Here is a 20,610-nt window from a genome sequence, read left to right as displayed (position 1 = left end):
TGTAATTAATTGAAAATGTACACTAAGGGGCACATTTACAAAGCTCGAGTGAAGGATTCGAATTAAAAAAACTTCGAATTTCGAAGTGTTTTTTGGGCTACTTCGACCATCGAATGGGCTACTTCGACCTTCGACTACTACTTCGACTTCGAATCGAACGATTCGAACTAAAAATCGTTCGACTATTCGATAGTCGAAGTACTGTCTCTTTAAGAAAAACTTCGACCCCCTACTTCGGCAGCTAAAAGCTACCGAAGTCAATGTTAGCCAATGTTCGATCGAACGAATAATCCTTCGATCGTTCGATCGCAGGATTTGCGCTAAATCGTTCAACTTCGATATTCGAAGTCGAACGATTTTAGTTCCTAGTCGAATATCAAGGGTTAATTAACCCTCGATATTCGACCCTTCATACATCTGCCCCCAAGAGGTCCATTTTTTGAAGGTAAAGATGAAAAAATATAATTTGATCTCAACTTCAAATGCAGTTTCTCACAGATTGAGATTTATTGGAAACTCAACCTTGCCGAAATCTTTTCAGTGGGCACTTCGGTGTGTATTTGAATGGAAATCATGCTATCACCACACTATATAGATCAAAATTATATTTCTGGGGTTGCTTACAGTATATAATGTAAGAAAATAGATTGATTGGTATTTATATTGACTTATAAAAAAGAGAAGAGACCTTATCTAAGCCAACTAAACCATATTGAATGAACCAGAAATCATCACTGTAGATAAACAAACAAACATTTGTAAACTTATGTTGGCATGTGCCACACATATCCTGCTCTTCTATTGGCTATGTTTTTCACAGTATTATTATGTATGTGTGTGTTGTCACTAGAGACTTTTGTATCTCTGTGTGCTCCCATTAAACACCCCAGTGATCTCGTATAGCTGTTTGTACCTTGTAAAGGCTATGGATGCTTAGGTTCAGCAGGTACCTTGTTTTCCCCTGTTTAAATCAGGTATCTTCTTAACTTTAAAACAGGAGAGTGATTTAGCTAGCAAATCACAGTATCACCTTTATTATATCATATATATATATATATATATATATATATATATATACATACATACATACATACATACATACATACATACATACATACATATATATATATATATATATATATATATATATATATATAAATATATATATATATATATATATATATATATATATATATATATATATATATATATATACTTTAATACTTTTTAATTTGAGGCTTTGGTGGAGTGAGGCTATTTGAATCTATTTAAACACCACTACAAAAATTTTGTAAGATTTTCCAGATTCTGTCTTTTTTGCTTCAATTTAAAATGTTCCATTAGTACATTTTGCCATACAATACATCCTTTTGTTGTTTTAAAGTTATTATTAGATAATTGACTGTTGTTTTCACATAAATTAGTTACTTAACATGCTTGACATTTTATTGTGCAATACTTAAAACCAGAGGGAACATGTTTGTAGCCAGATTTCTGCTAATGTTCTGATGAAATTATCTTGGATGAAAGTGTATTAGACTAAACATTTTGTTTCAATATGAAGTGGCAATTTGCAAAAGCACAATATAGCCTTTTACATTTCCCAGCATAAAACATCACTCTTAAAGAAGAAGGATTAAGATAATTCATGACAAGTCAAATCATACACAATTATTTGAACCACTAAATGAGAAGGAATGTATTTACTTGGGTGTGGCAAAAGTTAGGCACCCCAAGTGATTGTATATACTTACCTGAAACCAGTGCTCCTATCAGGAGAAATGTACCAGTCCAGGAGTTTTTCACAGAGCGATCGGCTTCCTTCTTTCTTGAAATCATTTTAAAATACTAACCAGTTGAATATGTTGCCATGGTTCTTTCTGTAAACAGTCAATTCCAATTAGTCTACACCAAATACAGTCATGCACCAATCATTTATTGCTTTATGTTGTGCATGTGACTGTCAATGAGGCCGTGCACACACCCCTATAATGTAAAATGAATGCTGCAATACTTCACCCTTGTCATTAACTATTAAATATTGTATTGCAAATTAAAATAGACTCCTGTACTTATATAGTTGGAGAACTTGAACAATAAGTTTTATTAACTAAAAATACTAAAAATACTAAAAAACATAAAATGGGATTCTACTTTATACACAGGCACACACATTTTATAAACACTAATACTCCATTTAATTTATTTCATCAATTCATTAATATATTTAATTCATGTCATTATTCAATCCATAACAGAAACCTGTCTCTCACAGAGCCATTGAGGCTGCACTCTCTCATTGTGGTCTCTCTTTCTCTCATACCCCCCCCCCCAAACCATTGGACGTGGTGGGGGAGTGGTAATTCTCCTCTCCTCTCGCTGTCAGTTCATACATATTCCTATTCCTCCAGCCTTCTCATTTAACTCTTTTGAGGTGCATGCCATTTTCAAACAGATTTTCAACTCTCTCTCTGTATGTGTAGCTGTTATTTACAGACCTGATTTTGACACCTGGCTTTCTTTCTTCCTAATGCTTGAGAAAGGGGCGTGACCCCGAAACGTTGCACATTCTGCACTTTTTGAATTAAAGCAAGGCTTACCTGCTGCAAACGCTCTGTGTGCCAGTATTTTCCTTTTCCTTTCCTTTCTTCCTATGCACTGACAGCCCTGCAGTCATCCTTGGGGATTTTAAATTCCACATCGATGGTGCTTCACAACCCTGGCCCTCTCGTTTTCTCTGCCTAACCTCCTCTATTGAGCTCCAGCAGGGGACAAACACTAGTATCTAGTCTTCACTAAAAAACTCTCTCTCTTTGAATTTTTTTTATATATAATTCTGTTTTTATTGATTTTCTCAAGAAAGGGAAAAGAAAAAACAGGCACACATCAGCACAGTCGACACAGAGGTAAAGCATCAAAAACAATACAGAGAATAGCGTTTATCAATTATCCATGTACACTTGCAAAATGTCTCTACATCAATTATCTGAGGAGGCTATTCCATAAAAAGCATCAATAGCAGGTGTCGAGTCTTGCTCGTCTCATTGATACGGGTTCGTAGGGTGACATATCGCTTGGGGTGCCAAAAAGTTCACCAAAGAGTGCTGATGTACCTGAATTTGGATTCAGTAGATAGAGGGTACAGTGAGGAGACAGAGAGAAAAGGGGGAGAGAGGGGGTCGGGGTGTGGGAGAGTAGGAGGAAGGTAATGGGGAGAAACAGGGGTGGAGAGAGAATAAAGTTATAGAGATGGCATACTGGCCTGGGGGGGGGCCAGTATGTGAAAGATGTGGTCGAGCTCGTGCCTACATATTGCCAATTTAAACCTGCAAGGAGTACGAAAAAATCTTGTATAGGCGTTATGACGATGCAACTGGTCTGGGTGGTTCATACATGTTGGGTACCGCTGGATCCTGTTCCCTCCTCAGTGAACACAGGAAAGAAAAATCGTAGGATTATAAGTAGAATGTTAGGATGAATCTCACACGGGGCATAGCTGGGCGTAGCAGTCTGAGTTGGTAAAAGTAATCCAGTGATACCATTTAGTTATGAAGTTCTGGGAATCGTTTGCAGTTTCATTCTTCAGCTCCTCAAATTTATGTATCTCTATAATCTATGTATATCTTTAATCTTGAGCAGCCAATCTTTTACGGACGGGCTTTCCGTCTGTCTCCATTTAAGGGGAATTAATGGTTTGGCGGAGTCAAGCATTATGGGAGCAAGAGACTTCTTGTATGCCTTCAATGGCAATGGGGTGTTGTGTAAAAGAACAGCCAGAGGGTTGTCTTGGATTTCTATGTCTGTAATGGTTTTGATAGTGTTGCGTATTAGGGTCCAGAAAGAGTTGAGTGTGGGGCAATCCCAAAATATGTGTGTTAGGGTACAGGGTTGTTCCTTGCATCTCCAACAAGTCGGTGAGACTGCCTTATAGATCTTTCTCAATTTAGTTGGGTATCTGTACCATTTTGTTAGTAATTTATAGTTAAGTTCTTGGAGTTTGGCGCATTTAGAGGATTGATGTACTAATCGAGTGATTTTTGCCCATTGGTTGTCTGTGATAGTCATGGTCACGTCTCGTTGCCATTTGTCTTTAAGGATAGAAAGTGGAGTCGGTTTAAGATCTGTAATGTGTTTGTATATCCATGAAATCGTACATTTTGGGGGTTCTTTCTGGGACCAGATATGTTCCATGTTTGTGAGGGTAGGCCTATATTTATGGGGTGGAAATGTTGCCTGTAGGAAGTGCCTGATTTGCCGGTACTTAAATCTATCTAGGTCGGACGGAGTGATGTCAGTTAGTAGCTCTTCTATGTCTTTCAATTTGCCTCGATTGTAAAAATAATCAGCTCCTGCATGTAAGAGAATGTCCCATCCCCTGTAGTTATCTAAATCCAGGCCTGGTGCGAATTTGGGATTGCCAAGTACTGGAAATAAGGGGGAAGGAGAGTTGATCCATTTGCTTGATTTGGCTAAAGTATCCCATGTATCTAATGTGTATTTAAGTTTGGCATCTGTTCTATCTCTGTACGTTCTGTCAGCTGGAGATAACCACGGGGCTGTCCATAATGGGGTGACTAGGGATTATTGCTCTATCTCTATCCATAGCTTGGTTTTCCCGAAAAAGGCCCAGTCTAGGCATCTGTTTATAATCGTGGCTTGATGGTATGTCTGCCAGTCAGGGAGACTGAGTCCGCCTTGTGTTTTAGATGCGGTTAAGGTTGATCTAGCCAGTCTCTGGTTTTTATCCGCCCAAATAAACTTTTTAGTAAGAGTATGCATCGTTTGTAAGGTCCCTTTGGAAGGGGGTATGGAATAGCCTGTGAGACATATAGGAAGCAGGCAAGAATGTTCATCTTAAGTGAATTGATGCGGCCGAACCACGAAAGTGTCTTGTTTGTCCAGTCTCTTAAGTCCGTTTTGATAGAATTTAAAAGATCACTGTAGTTTCTATTGATAATTTGTTTCACGTCAGGAAATTTTTTTATGCCAAGGTAGGTGAAGCATGTAGTAGATGTTCTGATGGGAAAAGAAGTAGTAGCAGCTGAGAACTCTTCTTGGGGAATAGAAACATTTTGGGCTACTGATTTAGTCAGATTTATTTTAAAGTTACTCACTGAATTAAATTTATCTAGTTCTACTATTAAGTTTGGGAGTGAAATCCTGGGGTTTCGTAAAAAGAAGAGCAGGTCGTCCGCGTATGCAGCGATTTTGTGTTCTTTGGAGCCGATTGTGACGCCATTGATGTTTGCATCGTTCCTAACCCTATTTAGAAAGCTCTCGATAAAATGAAGAGGAGTGGGGATAGCGGGCAGCCTTGGCGAGTCCCGTTTTCGATTCTAAATTGTTGTGAGTATTCTCCATTCTCTCTGAGTTTAGCAGACAGATTGGTATATAAAGTAGATATCCATGATTGCATTCTGGGTCCCAAGTTTATGTGTTTTAGAGTGGATTGCAAAAATGTCCAGTCCACCCTGTCAAAAGCCTTCTCTGCGTCAGTGGACAAGAGCATGACAGGGATGGAGCGGCTTTTGCAGTAATGGATGATGGTAAAGAGTCTGTTTGTGTTGTCTCTGGCCTCTCTGTGTGGGACAAAGCCTACCTGTTCTGGCGATATCAGGGAGGTTAGAACTTGATTTAACCTGGTAGCTAGTACCTTTATATATAATTTGGTATCGACATTCAATAGGGAAATGGGTCGGAAACTTCCAGGATCTGTTGGGTCCTTGCCCTTCTTGTATATTAAGGTTATATGAGCCTCCAGGGCTTCTGGGGGGATTGGTTTGGTGGTCGTGATAGAGTTGGTAGTGGCAACTAAATATGGTAAGAGGCAGTGGCTCAATTCTTTATAGTATGATATTGAGAAGCCATCGGGCCCCGGCACCTTTCCGGATTTAGTTGTCTTAATAGCTGATGTAAACTCTTCTTTAGTCAACGGGGAGTCTAGGGCCTTTTTAATATCGTCTGATAACTGCGGGATATTGGAGTCTGCAATATAGTCATTGCATTTGGTCAAATTTTATTTGGTGTGGTGTCTGGGGGATAGAGCTGATAAAGTTTAGTGTAATATTGACAAAAGACTTCTGCAGTGTCCGTGGATGTGTGCACTGTTTTCCCGTCCGATGTTTGGATTTTAGGTATATAGTTTCTTAACTGCTTTTTCTTTAGTGCAGCAGCTAAAAGGCGGCCACATTTGTTGCCGTGTTCGAAATAGAGTTTTTTATGAATTTCAATAGCTCTGGTCATAAATGCCGAATACGTGTCCCTTAGTTCTTTCTTGGCCTGTGTCAGTTCAGCAAGTATGTGAGTGAATTTGGAGTATTTATGTTGCGCCTTGAGAGATCGGATTCTTGTTATCATCTGTTGTATTTTAGCATTGCGTTCTCTCTTTTTTCGTGCTCCCAATTGTATTAATTCCCCTCTAATAACACATTTGTGTTCTAGCCATAGGTTCCAGGGGTCGGTCTGTTCTAGGTTATTTTCTTGAAAATAATACTGAAGCTTTTGGGTAAGGTCCTTTTTCGTGGATTCCTCTGGGAGAAGGGACTCATTTAATCTCCATGAGAAGACTCTATGAGTAGGGACTTTACGTAGAAGAGTGCATGTAATGGGAGCGTGATCGGACCAAGTTATAGTGTCTATTGTAGCGTCTTTAAGAAAATTGATATCGGCATGTCGTATGAAAATGTAATCCAGTCTACTGTATGTGTCGTGTGGATGGGAGTAAAAAGTGTAGTTACACACAAAGGGTTTCGTGAGGCGCCAGGTATCTACTAAAGTGAAGGATCTAAGCTGTTTTTTCAACAGCTTAGATCCTTCACTTTAGTAGATACCTGTATGGTATGCTTGATCGTGCGGTAGAGGAGTCTAGTATTGGTTCAAGCGTCATGTTTAAGTCACCTCCCATGATAAGCATGCCTTCCTCAAAATCTGAGTGTCTGTGTTAGGGCTGGCAGTTGCTCATTGGGAGGGAGATAAACGGAGGCTAGGGTGTATTTACAATCATTGATATTACCCTTGACTAAGAGGAATGTGCCCGCCATGTCTGATTTGGTTGCTATGGGAGTGAAGCCTAAAGAATCTGCTACCATAATCTTGACTCCCTTGTTTTGGTGGTGAAAGATGTGCTATGAAAAATGGCGGAGAAACCTTTAAATCTGAGGAGCGGAGTTTGTTGCTTTTTGAAATGGGTTTCCTGGATGAAAACTATATCTAGCTTGAGTCGTTTTATGTCCCGTGTGAGATTGTACCTTTTGATGGGAGCATTCAGCCCCTTCACGTTTAGTGATCCAACTCGAATTTCAGTCATCGTTCATCGTGGGTATTGGGGGGGTCCAGCGGTAGTGCCCCGTGGTTGAAAGAGCTTGCATGTAGTAAGGGTGTGGAGATGAGGGAGCCCCAGGTCGGATGCCAGGAGAGGAAAATAAAGAGAGATAGTTGAAGAGCACTGAAGGTATACATTATCAAAACAAGCAACATAGTTACAAAGTGCAACTGGGGTGGGATTGACCGAACAACGAGTAGGGGATAGTCCCGTCCCATACTCGTGGTTAACCCAAAGGTCTTAGGTTGGGAGTACGTGAGTGTGGTGCACAAAGAGTGGTGCACACGTACATCCATCCCCCCGTACCTGAACCGCCAAATAAACGTGGTGAAGATGTCTCTAAAAGCAAAATCATATACAACACACAATAAAAATATCAACGGTATCAGTTATCAATAAGGGGAGTCTAGCCTCCACTGGCAGGAATGTCTCGTCGGGATTGGGGTAGGTATGTTTAAGGTAAGCCATTCAAAATTTGAAGGTGTTACCCCTTGATGTACAATAGAAAGTCTGCAGACATATGTCAGGGAGAGGGGTTGTCTAAGAGGGGGGGGGGGATATGCTAGGTGGTGACCCTTGTTTTAGGAGTTGAGAGGACCTAACGTGACTGGTAAGTATTGGACTTAAGAGGGATGGGAGGGTATGGGTGGTTGGCAACCTAAAGTAAAACAAAAAGAAACAGTATGCAAAAATTATAAAACTGTTAAACCGTCATATCATCATAGTAAGAGTTTGTTGAGAAGGCCGATGAGCTGTAGGAGAAAAGAGTCTGCGCTGGAACAAAAATTATTCAAGATGGTGCGTCGTTGAGATTTACGACACTGTCCCAGGTGGCTCTGGTGGCCTCGGTTTTAGGAGATGAGCGCATTTAGCGTGACAGGTAAGTAGTGGACTTAGGAGTGATGGGAAGGTATAGGTGGTTGGGAATCTCAAGCAATGCAAATAGAAACAGTATCCAAAAATAAAAGCTGTTGAACCGTCACATCCTCATGGTAAGAGTTAGTTAAGAAGGCCCATGACCTGGAGGAGGAATGAGTCTCTGCGCTGGAGCAGGAACTGTTCAAGAAGTTGTGTCGTTAAGAATTTTGACACTGTCCTAAGTGGCTCAGCCGCCAATGGTGCTGTGGGGCTTGGAAAGTCCCAGAGTCCTGGCATCAATCTGCTGTTGTGGAAATCTTATGTGAGAAAGCATAAGGGAAGTCAAGCATGTCTAAAGGCACTAATGTGCGTAGTCAAACAACAGTAGGACATGAGTCATTAAGGTAGTGATCCAGCATGGGTATAATTGAATCTACTGCTTGAAGTGTGAGGTTTTTTTTTTAAATTTTCTCCCTCTCATTCTTTTTTCTCTCCTTTTTTTCCCTCCCCTATCACCCTTCCCAATCCTCGTATTGCCTGCCCTCCTTCATAACGGTAAGGGCAAATGGGAAGTTCCACCTATAGGCAATGTTTTGGGTTCGTAGGACCATGGTAAGCGGCCTAAGGGCCCTGAGTTGTTGGATTGTGAGCCACGCCAGGTCTTGGAAGATGAAAACTTCGTAATCCTGGTATTTAAAAAGCTCCACATTCCGCAATGCACGTGTAATGTCCTCCTTGATTGTAAATTTGTGGACACAGCATACCACATCCCGGGGTCGTTCTGTTCTAAACCTCGGGGTGCCCAATGTACGGTGGACTCTGTCCAGTTCAAGTGGGCTGGTGGGTTCTTTGCCCAATATAGAATTAAAGATGTCTCTTACCGTGTTCGCCAAGCCTGTCGTCTATTTTGCTGTAAGCCTCACCTATGCTGCGCAGTTCCGCCTTGATTTCCGCAGGGTCTGCCTTCTGCGACTCTCGTAACGTTTTCGCCATCGCCCTAAAGTCATCTTTGGTTGGTAGGGCAGACAACAGGGAGTGGATGTCTGTGCGCGTGGAGGCTGTGCTAAAGCCGGAGGCTGTCGACCTGGCCGGGCTTGGACTGCGTGCCGCTGACTCCGCCATCTTGGATGTGCGTAGCTCTGATCGGTGAGAGGATTTCTTGCCAAGAAATGGTGACATTGTGCTTTGAGTGGACTGTGAGGCACTTTGAGATGTCTGTTCCGCTTTCTTGCTGTGTTTCCCCATAGTAGTGTGGGTTAGGTATTGCTTAGAAAGAAGCTTCTGGCAGTTCGGGACAGGAGAGTGTATCAGGTGCGACCTCTCAGCACGCCATCTTGCCACGCCCCCTCTCTCTTTGATTTTAATAGTGAACCCTTCCCCCTTTCTGATCACCATTTGGTTACATTTTCCATCTCTCACTCTCCATGCCCATCTTCCCCCACTGTCATAGTTCCGGATACACGTGACATTGACCTTCCAGCCTTAGCTCAGTCTTTCAGGTCCAGTCTCATTTCCGTTAAGGAGATATCTGATCCTGATACCCTGATACCCTGGTAAGTGAGTATAATCACATACTATCCTCAACCATTGGCTTATTTGCCCCTTTTCAGGCTAAGTGTACACAAGCTCAAAATCAACGACCCTGGCTGAATTCTCCTGTACAAGATCTGCTGAACGTATGTGGAAGAAATCCCGTACGCAAGCAGACTTTATTCACTATAAATTTCTACTGTCCTACCTTAATTCTGTCTTGTTGAAAGCCAAAAAAGAGTACTACAGTACCCTTATCAATAATCACAAATCCAACCCACAATGCCTGTTTTCTCTATTCAATACTCTTCTCCGTCTGTCATCAACAATATCGGTCAACCTGACACACTCTCCTCAGGACTTTGCTGATTTTTTTTAAAGACAAAGTCTCCAAGCTTCTCTCCTCCTCCCCACTCACAACTTGCCCACTTGCCCACTTGACCCTATGCCTTCTTCTCTGCTCAAACATTGTGTTGCAGAGCTTACGCCACCACTTACTCACATCTTCAATTCTTCTCTAGCTTCTGGAACCTTCCCTTCTCCTTTCAAGCAGACCTGTGTAAAGCCTATTCCTAAAAAGGCCACGCTCGACCCATCCTGTCTGTCAAATTACTGTCCTGTCTCACTTCTACCATGTGCCTCTACACACCCATTAACTGTTGGACCCTGTGCAATCTGGCTTCCAGCCTGGTCACTCTACTGAGTGCAGAGTTACAAACGATCTTCAGGTTGCCAAAGCCAAAGGTCACTTCTCCATCCTTATCCTCCTTGACCTATCATCTGCATTTGATACAGTTGACCACTCTCTCCTGATGCAGATTCTGTATTGGCTTGGCATCCATAACCAGGCTGCATCTTGGCTTTCTTCTTACCGTTCATTCACTGTCTCCTATGCTAACCTATGCTCTCCAGTTCCACTTAATGGGGGGGGGGTGCCACAAGGCTCTGTACTTGGTCCGCTGTTGTTCTCCCTGTACACTCTCTCTTTGGGAAATCTCATCCGATCATTTGGCTTTAATTATCATCTGTATGCTGATGATACCCAAATATATTTATCCACCCCTTCATTAACAGCTGAAACAGAGGCTCAGATCTCTAAGTGCCTCCAAGCTATCTCAAATTGGATGAACCAGTGTCAACTCAAACTCAACCTAACAAAAACTGAACTAATGATCTTTCCACCTAAGCCTGGTTCTACTCCACTTTTTACTATCTCTATTGATGGCATGCTCCATAACTCTGTCAACTCGGCACGCTGTCTGGGGGTAATCTTTGACTCTTCTCTCCTTCTGTGATCACCTTAACACCATTATCAAAACCTGTCACTTTTTCTTACGCAATATTGCCAAAATCCGTCCCTTCCTTTCACCTGCTACGGCCAAGACTCTCATGCATGCTCTCATCCTATCTCGAATAGATTACTGTAATCTTCTACCTACCTATCTAACAGGCCTCCCTAATGCCCAGCTCTCCCCCCTACAGTCTGTATTAAACAATGCTGCCAGAAGTATCCTCCTCTCATCCAAAAGGGTACAGGCCCCTCCCCTGCTGAAGTCCTTATCATGGCTTCCTATAAAACAAAGAATAACTTAAACTCCTCCGCATAACCTTCAAAGCCCTTTATTCCTCTGCACCTAACTACATCTCATCTCTTTTTTCTCTATATGTTCCTAGCAGAAACCTCCTCTTAAAGCAACCACTTGGTTGCACCCCCACTACTACTGCTGTTATATCAAAACCCTTCTCTCTTGGTACTCCTTATATTTGGAATGCCATTCATGAATCTCTGCGGAGAGAATCCTCCTTCAGTGTTTTTAAAACGAAACTCAAAGACTACCTCTGGGAGCACCTGGATAACACCTGAAATGGGAACTGACACTTATATAACAGTGTAACAAACTGTAACCTACAGCACCCCTCCGAATTGTGTCTGTATGTTACCCTCCCATTTAGACTGTAAGACCTACGGGGTAGGGTCCTCTAGCCTTTTGTTTCCTTGACACTGAGCCCTTAATCTGTATTGTAATTATATTTAATATTTATGTGAATTGTATTTCTTTTAATGCACCTATTGTAACGTTTTACTTCAATGGCCCCTTGTTTGTCACTACTAATTTGTTTTGCTGTACAGTGTTTTGCCCTCAGGGAGTGCTATACACATAAAAATATACATACATACATAATACAGTAACTTGCATTTGAATTATTTAATTCACTGTATGCACCCCCAGCCAGAGCATAATAATAATATGAGTGTACATGAGGGATGAATGACTGTGGGGAGAGCAGGGGGAAGTTCAGGCAGTAAAATAAAAATAAATTGCGTGGCAGCAAACTAAACGGACAGACAGACATTTAAGGGCCATAGGGTTTGAAAAGTAAAATGAAATGAGAATTTGATAACCCATGTAGCCTGTATGTATCTTGGTGGATAACAAGCAAACTATCTTGCCTGGAGGGGGTGGGGCCAAGAAACACACTTTCCTGGGGCTTGTGGGATGTCTGGTTGGAGGTAGCAGCCAGTGCAGCAGTGATGGTGGGCTGGTGGAGAATTTGTAAGTTGCCTGTGAAGGGTGTGGAGGAGAAGGAAGCTGGGCACAGGAAACTACAGTCTGTGTTGGTTATGGGGTAGTCAAATCTAAAAGGCAAGGTCTACCTGCACTGGCTGCTTGCTTCCTCCTCCACACTTACATTGCTCATTAGCCACCATTTCCTCCCTCTCCAAGTCCACCACTTGTTGGCTCACCAGAGCAGCACTAAGATTCATAGGCCTCTCCCTCATGCACCTCTCGCTGTATGATTTTTCTGTGTGATGCCTGCGCCAGTAACATCATCACACAGGCTCTTTTGCATCAAAGACTACAGATCTCCTCTTAAAGGAGAAGCTGGTAGCGGGCAGAGGCAAAGAAGTGCTGGCAATTATGCCAGATTATTGATGCGCCACATTGGCTAGTAGCAGCAGCAGAGAGGCCCAATCTGCAGCACCTACTTCTTAGATATTCTCATTTTAAAGGAATGGTCTGATCAAAGAATGGTATGTGTGTCTGATTTTAAAGATTATAGCACCCCAAAACAATTCTTAAAGTTTACAGATTAAGTCCTCCTTTTAAAGCAAATACATGCAAAAGAAGCTGACCTAATCACACCATTGACAGAAAACATGCAATGCATTTTGTAGGATAGCAGTTATATTTATACATCATTCCAAATGGGAAAATTGATCTGAAATAATTTGATTGTTTTGAGAACCATAAGGCCTCGGTGAGTAGCATTGCAGAAAAGTACTTGGTGAGTAGCATTGCAGCCTTGCAGCACTGGGGTTTCTGAGCTCAATTCTGGTCTGAGCACTATCTGCAAGGAGTTTCTGTGTTTCCTCCAGGTACTTTGATTTACTCCCACACTCCAAAAATCTACGAGCCTGTTAATCTTTTAATAATATTGCTCATAGTGTGTGGGAATGTGATAGGGGACCATAAATTGTGAGCTTGATTTGCGCAAGGAATTATGTGAATTCTGTATTTTCTCTGAACATGCTGGGTGTTGGAAGTATGTTTTTAATATTCTGCCTGGAGTCAAACCAGTGACTGGTGCTCCCATGCTGTCTGTTAGCAGACAGCTAAGGTCCTTGTTCACTTCTATGGCTTTCCTTGTAATTGCAAGTAGACATGGCTTGTTTTGCCTGTGGCCAATTTGGCCACAGGTGATTTTTGTAAGCCATTAGACTGCCTATAAAACCCCCTGCTCTGCACTGACTCATTGCCCAATATAGGTCTATTTCCTGATCCTGGGTCTGATTCAAGTCTGATTTCTGAGTTTACCCTTGCCTGTCCCTGACAACTGCTTGTTTGCTGCTTATACTGACCTTTGCCTGTTCCTGACCATTCTCTTGTAGCCTGACTTTGTGCTGTATTACTTTGGTTTGACCCGGCCTGTGTCCTGGCTACACTCCTGGTTCCTGGATACTGTATTGCTATGCCTGATTGGTATCGACCTTGGGGTTTGTTTTATTGTCATCTAATAAATTTACCAATTTATTAGAGACACCATTTGATCGAGGATGATAGGCACAAGAGAATTCAAACTTGATCCTCCGGGATTTGCAGATTGATCTCTATAATTTAGAAATAAATTTGGAACATCTGTCAGACACAACTCATGCAGCTGGAAAATAAGTCAGTATTAATGTCCATTGAGGAAGGCAGATTGGAAACAGTAATTAATATAAACAGTCTATCCCATCATCAAGAGTCATCAAGACGATAAAAGATGAATGATTCTGTTGAACCCCTACTGGGCCAGAGAGCTGCAGTTTACATATCTAGTCTCTAATCCATTTTCATCTTCCTCTGCAAAGGGTCAGTTATCAACCAGAATTTGTTTGGTGTATTAAATGGTGTGGATACAAGATGTGCCATGCCAAGCACAAGGAATCATATTTCTGCATAGTGTGAAAAACCTTGATATTGATTAGAATGCATAGTCTTGTAATATTTTTACCTTGAAGTTCATTGCTTTATCCAATTGTCACGATCGGCACCCAGAATCCAGAACCAATGCTGGTCTCACACAGTCACAAATAAGGAGCGCTCACCTTCCAGAGTAGACCACCGTTGTTGTGTGTATCAATAATATGTTATATTATTGATATAACATACCTAAGACGCCCATATGACAAACATTGCATATCGCACTCAGCACTTTCCTGAGACGTTTCATGATATGTTTTGTCGACACTCAGTGTGTTCTATGTAGGTCACCAATACTTTTAATACCCTAAAAAATAAATGAAACATCTCAGAAAAGTGCTGAGTGCGATATGCAATGTTTGTCATATGGGCGTTTCAGGTATGTTATATCAATAATCAATATACAATTGTTTTTGTACTTTTACTATTTTTTCAAACCACAAGGTTTTTTGAGTGCTAATGGACTCTTCTTGAATAACCAATGGACTTTATTTTGAACCTATTCTCTGGGATTCATTTTGGACAATTTATTCTATATTCCTGATTTAAAACCCTTGTTATAATTTTTAACAATAATTGTTAACAATATTTTTTATAATCACAAGGGACAGATGTGTTATATATATATATATATAAATAATTGATGTATTGTTATTGGATATTCATAGGAAGGGGGTGGGGATTATGTACATGCCCCTTTCCCTCACTTTAAAAGGATTGTTGATGGTGTAACACAGGGCTTGATAAAGGGCCTGGGAGGCCAGAAACATTGCCATTTTGTATGCTATGGGCTAAATAAATTTTGTACTCGAGTACTTTTGCAAATCTATGTGTGATTTTGTAAATCAGTGTGCTGCTGGTGATTTTTCTAGGCTCCCTGGTCACAGCTCTTGCTTCCGCCTTTAACAGCCGCCTTTCACATCGGGAGGAGCCCTCGGCTAATTGGATGCCGCCAGGTCTAATTAAGAGAGGAGCCAAGCTAAGGGTTCTGGACGAGCAGAGCGGCATGATCGTTAGCAAAGTCTTTTTGGGCAGAAGGTCACAATACAAGGAGCAGACAGAAAACCAGGCCGGGTCGGTGCAGGCAGAATTCAGGTGAAGTCAGACAGGCAAGGGTCAAAACCAGGATATCAATCAGAAGAGTCAGACAGGCACGGGTCGGAATACAGATTTCAGAATAGTCGGTTACCAGGCAGGGGTCAGGATCACAGAAGTCAGATTAGTCAGGCAGGGGTCAAAACAGGAATCAGATACAGATAATAAACAGGAATATCATCCAGGAACTCTCAGAGATGAACCTAACAATGTGCAATGAAAATTACACAAAGTCCCCTTTAAATATATGAATTTGGCACCAATGCACGCTGATGTCATTACACCAGTGTCAAATGTGCCTATAAAAAGAGGAAGTGCATGCTGCACGCGCCCTAAGGAACTGCCGCATTAGACGAAGAGGAGCAGCGTGGCTTCCCCGCCGACCCCCACGAACCCCTAGACCACCAGGGTGAGTTATTACACGAATCTGTCATGCTATGTGACACTCTTACTTGCAATCTTTTTAGTAAAATGAGTTTCTTCAACAGCAACATGTCCTTGATGTCGTTAGACAGGAACCAAGGATAAAGGCTGCTGGCACAAATCGGACTCTTCCGTAAAGTGGGAGAGACCAACCAGTCCCAGATTTCACCCACGCCCTTTTGGGGCCCTGGAACTAACTGGGATCCCACTAACTTCAGAGACCAGACTTCAAATATGCAGTACAGGTTAGGGATGCAAGAGATGTGGTCAAAAACAGGCAAATAGTCAAGGGCAGCCGGCGAGAATCGTCATCGTACTCGAGTTTGCTGCTAAGTTCTGCCAAAGACATAGTGGTCCCCTCTGTCCAGAGCGAATCCTCCCTCCAGGGAATACACCATCCGTAACAAGCAATCGCCATTATACAGTGCTTGCTCACTCTAGCTCTAATTTCTCTACAGAACAGGTTTATAGGGCAGATATTCGTCATCCATTCACTTCTTTCTAAATACACACACAGACCTCAGCTTTTTTGGGAGAGACGTGTTTCAGACTATAGATTCTATGGAAATCTGTAACATTCCTTTGTGCCTGTGGCCCCCAATCATGGTAAGAGGAATAGGGTTTGTACTTACTGTTAAATGCTTTTCTCTTCATTTGTATTCGAGGACACAGGATTTCCTCCCTGTAATAAGTTTTTACCAAGACAATATTATCTTAATTATGTAGATGGCCTTAAGGTTTCTAGTTATTCAGATTTTGATGGTATGGTATACTTCTTTTCTGTTCTAGGTATATGTCTCTTAAATTATCTGAATTATCTCTCATCCTTTTGCCCTGAAACAGAGGATTGAGGGAGGCAGGAAGAGGATGAAACAGTGAGCAGGAGAAAGTCTCTTTTAGGGGCAAATTTATTAAAGTGTGATTTTAGAACTCACCACAGAAAAACTCAACAACTTTCTATTCATTTCTATAGGATTTTTACGGATTTATAAAAGCATATTTTTCAAATGTTCAACTATTGATAATAGGAATGAATAGAACATGGATGAGGCTTTATGTGGCCCCTTAGTGCCTATTCTCCAACTACAGGATCTTCAACCCCACGGTACCTGTATCTTTTTTTGCAGGATTCTATAGAATGATTCAACACTAAAAATCAAGGATAATATTACTCAAAAAAACACCTACTACAATAATATAGATGTTAAGGGATAAATTATATCATTTGAACAGTGTATTAGAATCACTGATGCAGATAGCCCTCTGCACACTATTGGTGTTTGTTATGAGCTTGACAGCTTCTAACAACAATTTGGATAATATGGGAATCACCAAAAATGTATGTAGAATAAGGGTTATAGTTCCAGAGAGAGGGAAAGGTGTTCTAAAGTAAATTTAAAAAGATTATTTTTTTCTACTTGCATAATTACTTTATAATAGAGAACATGCCTAGAATATTATTATTTTTGGAATGACACCTTAAGAAAATTATCTTAATAATATAATAGAATGCGTGGATAAAGTTGGACATATCACACATTGAGCATTCATTTTTTTCGGGATCCTTTGCACCTGTTTTAACACTATAGAAGTCCAACTATGTAATATGACCTATAAAGGTCAGACTAAATTCTTTAATATGATTGATTAATATGATTATGAGGCAATATTTCAGCAGCTCTGAATTAACACATTAACATCACATTTAAAATTGAAAACAGACTGAGCTTTTTCTTAGACCACATCCTGCCATGTAAAACAATTCATCATGAAGTGAAGTGTAAAAAGGAAAGCACTGAAAATGCCACCAACAAAGACAAATTCATGCGAATTTAATTGACCTTAAAGTCTGGCAGGCTTGAAAATTACAACAAACTTTAGTACATGCTTAGTGTATCATTCACAGTGTCGCCTTTCAACAGCTTTTCATTTTTCACCAAGTGTCATCACTATGAAAAGTACATTAAAATCATCTTTTGTAGAAAGGCACTAGCTACCAGCAGTTGTACAATTAGACTTTATGATTGTTATAGTTTTGTTATTATTTTGAATATTTTTTTTAAACAGTTAGACAGAAAATGACAAATTGATTTTTCTACTGGCATTTTGGTATCAACTAAAACACAGCATAGCAAAATAATTGTGATGAAAACTCACCCTGATGGTCCAGTGGGGCGATGGGGACGCCCGCCACATGGTGCTGCTGTGTCAGCCGGCCGCAGTTCTCTGCCTTAGGGTTGAGCGCGGCGCGCACTTGCGGAATTATGTGCACATTGACGCTAGGGTTTTACGTCAGCGCGCAACGGAGCAAAATCTGAATAGTATTTAAAGGGACCTTTGCCCTGTATTCTTTGCCCGTTGTTTGGTTCCACTTGTGAGTTCCTGAAAAGAACTGAAAATAGTTAGACAACCAAGACTGAACAAAGTTTAGCCCATGCAAACATTCTGATTTGCTTTATAATGATGATAAGCTCTGAACTGCATGTTTGTACAGGTACTTCAGAATATGCTGCTTATCAAAATGTTTGTACTGTCATCCAGTACTGGGTGCCTGTGTCTGATTCCAGTCAAAGATTGTCTTCATGAAGTTTATATGTTCTACTTTTGGTTGTCTATGTGTGTTCTATTTCATTTAAACAGATATATTGGCAGATTAGCTAATTTCTAATTAAATCGCCCTTTGAGTATGTGTGACTTTGATCAGGAAAATTACATTGTAAGCAGATGTGAGTGATGAAAAACATCCTATACAGCACTGCATAATATATCAACACACTATACTGTCCCTTATCCTGATTCAACTGAATATTAATATTAAATAAAATATCTTTGATCATTCTGTCATTGATCTATGTTGAATCCCAATCCAATCAGATTTACTTTTTTTACGTTTTTGTTTGCCTTAAAGTTGTAAAGACAATCACATTCATATAAGGAGATACAATTCCTCCTTTTTCCAAAGCTAAACTACATTATTCAAGACTGTATAATATTTTCGAAGTCAAAAATAAGCATTTCTTTCAGCTCACTGGCATTTAATTATGCCAAAACTAATACTAGAAAGTTTTTCATTAATGATTTGTTACCAGTTTGATGATTAGTTGAAATGAAATTATGTCATTGGTCCATAAGCTGCAAATCTTTGCTTCATTCAGCAGGTTAAAACACTTAAATGAAAATGGAAAAATCACACATTTGCTGTAAAGTATCTTTAATTATTTGAGCTTACTATCTGGGGGACTTTCTTTACCACCAATAAACAGATTTTTATTATCCAACAATTTTTTTGTTGTGCAAAGAACAGTATATATATGTTTAATTACAGCATCTTGCATCTTATCAACATGTATGGCAACTCGAGGGTCAGACCATCCTGTGGAATAGCAGTCAGTCTTTTGTAAACTGAAAATTCTGCTGATTTCCTTTCCCAGCAGTTGGAAGGTGTAGCCACAGACTAGCAAATGAGAGGAACTGCAGCTCTGCTTTCACGCTATTGGGTGCTTCATTAGAGGATGATGAAGTGCCCAATAGTGCAAAACGCGTCAGGAGGGAGTGGCTAACACAAGGTTGGCAGACCGGGGGGGGGGGGGAGAGACACTGCACTGTGGTGTGTTTTCGAATGTATTAACATGAATTTTACTGTGAATAAAATGCACAAATAGATTAGGTTTTAAGATGAGAAACTGTGCATGTTTCTTATTCATATGTAGACTAATATACGCCATGATTACTGGTACATGACCTTAAAGAAACTGGAGGAGAATGCATTTTAGTATTACTAGTAAGGCTTGGCTCCAAAAGCCTTTAATAGATTAACAAAGTAATGCATGTCTTACTGTATTGTCACACAGGCCAGGGTTTGAATTCAGACAGGTCCTGGCAGTTATCTGTAGTGCCCAGCCATGTAATATAGCATTGTTGTAATAATAAGTATGCACCGCAGACCATCATGATAATAACAGCATTTATGTGCAACATTAAACTGCTTGAATATTATGTTATGTATTTTAAGCACCAATTGGATACTTCTCTATTAGGAAGACACTTTATCTATGCTTGACTTATGCCAGCATCTGATCCACACCTACAGTATTTCTAGGATGTTGGCTGGGCTAGTCTGTGTGAGAAGTTTACCTAGCGGTCCAGTGCCACAGCCAGAGCTTCCTCATTGACGCAGTCCAGAACATGCGCGCATGTCTGTTTAAATTGACTCTGATGCATTACGTCATCACGCACAGGGTGGAAATTGAAATATTTAAAGGGCGACTCATCAAATGTGCATTACCCAACCTTAGGTCTTTTTTATAGTTCCTGGGTGTGTTTTCTGCCATGTTACTGTTCTGTTGCTGACCCTGCCTGATCCTGATTATGTCTAGATTGCTGCCTGTCCTGATCTTTGCTGTGTTATCGACTATTCTCTTAGATCCTGTTTTGTACTTCGCTTACAGTGTGTTTTGACCTGGCCTGTGACCCTGACTACTCCTTCGTCTCCTGAATCTGTACTGATTGTCTGACTGTTTACGACACAGCCTAGTTCTTGACTACCTTTCTTGTTGCCAGTTTCAATATCCTACGCTTGGTTCCCTTGATGGCTTGGTTCTCCCACAATTAGACCTGGCAGCATATGAGTAGCAGCTGCTGAAGGCAGAAGAGTGGGCAAAGACTGGAACCCTGGGGTTAGTTCTGGGTTTGGGATACCCTGTGTTACAGTCTGTTTCAGGAAATAGAGCTTATAGTTATTACTGGCAGCAGAGAAGCTTTATAGCACGGTAAAAGAAGAGCTTATCACTGATGTATGGTGTAATCAGGCAAAGCATGATAGATTTAATGAGCCTGTGTGTTTTAGAACTGAGAATATGTATCTAGAACAGTCAGTTCTTATAATAGAAAAAAAAACATCATTATGATCTACCATTT

This window comes from Xenopus laevis, chromosome 6S, assembly GCF_017654675.1.
Source record: "Xenopus laevis strain J_2021 chromosome 6S, Xenopus_laevis_v10.1, whole genome shotgun sequence".
NCBI classification, from domain to species: Eukaryota; Metazoa; Chordata; class Amphibia; order Anura; family Pipidae; genus Xenopus; species Xenopus laevis.
The sequence above is the reverse complement of the archived record's forward strand: the minus strand, read 5'-3'. Positions refer to the sequence as shown.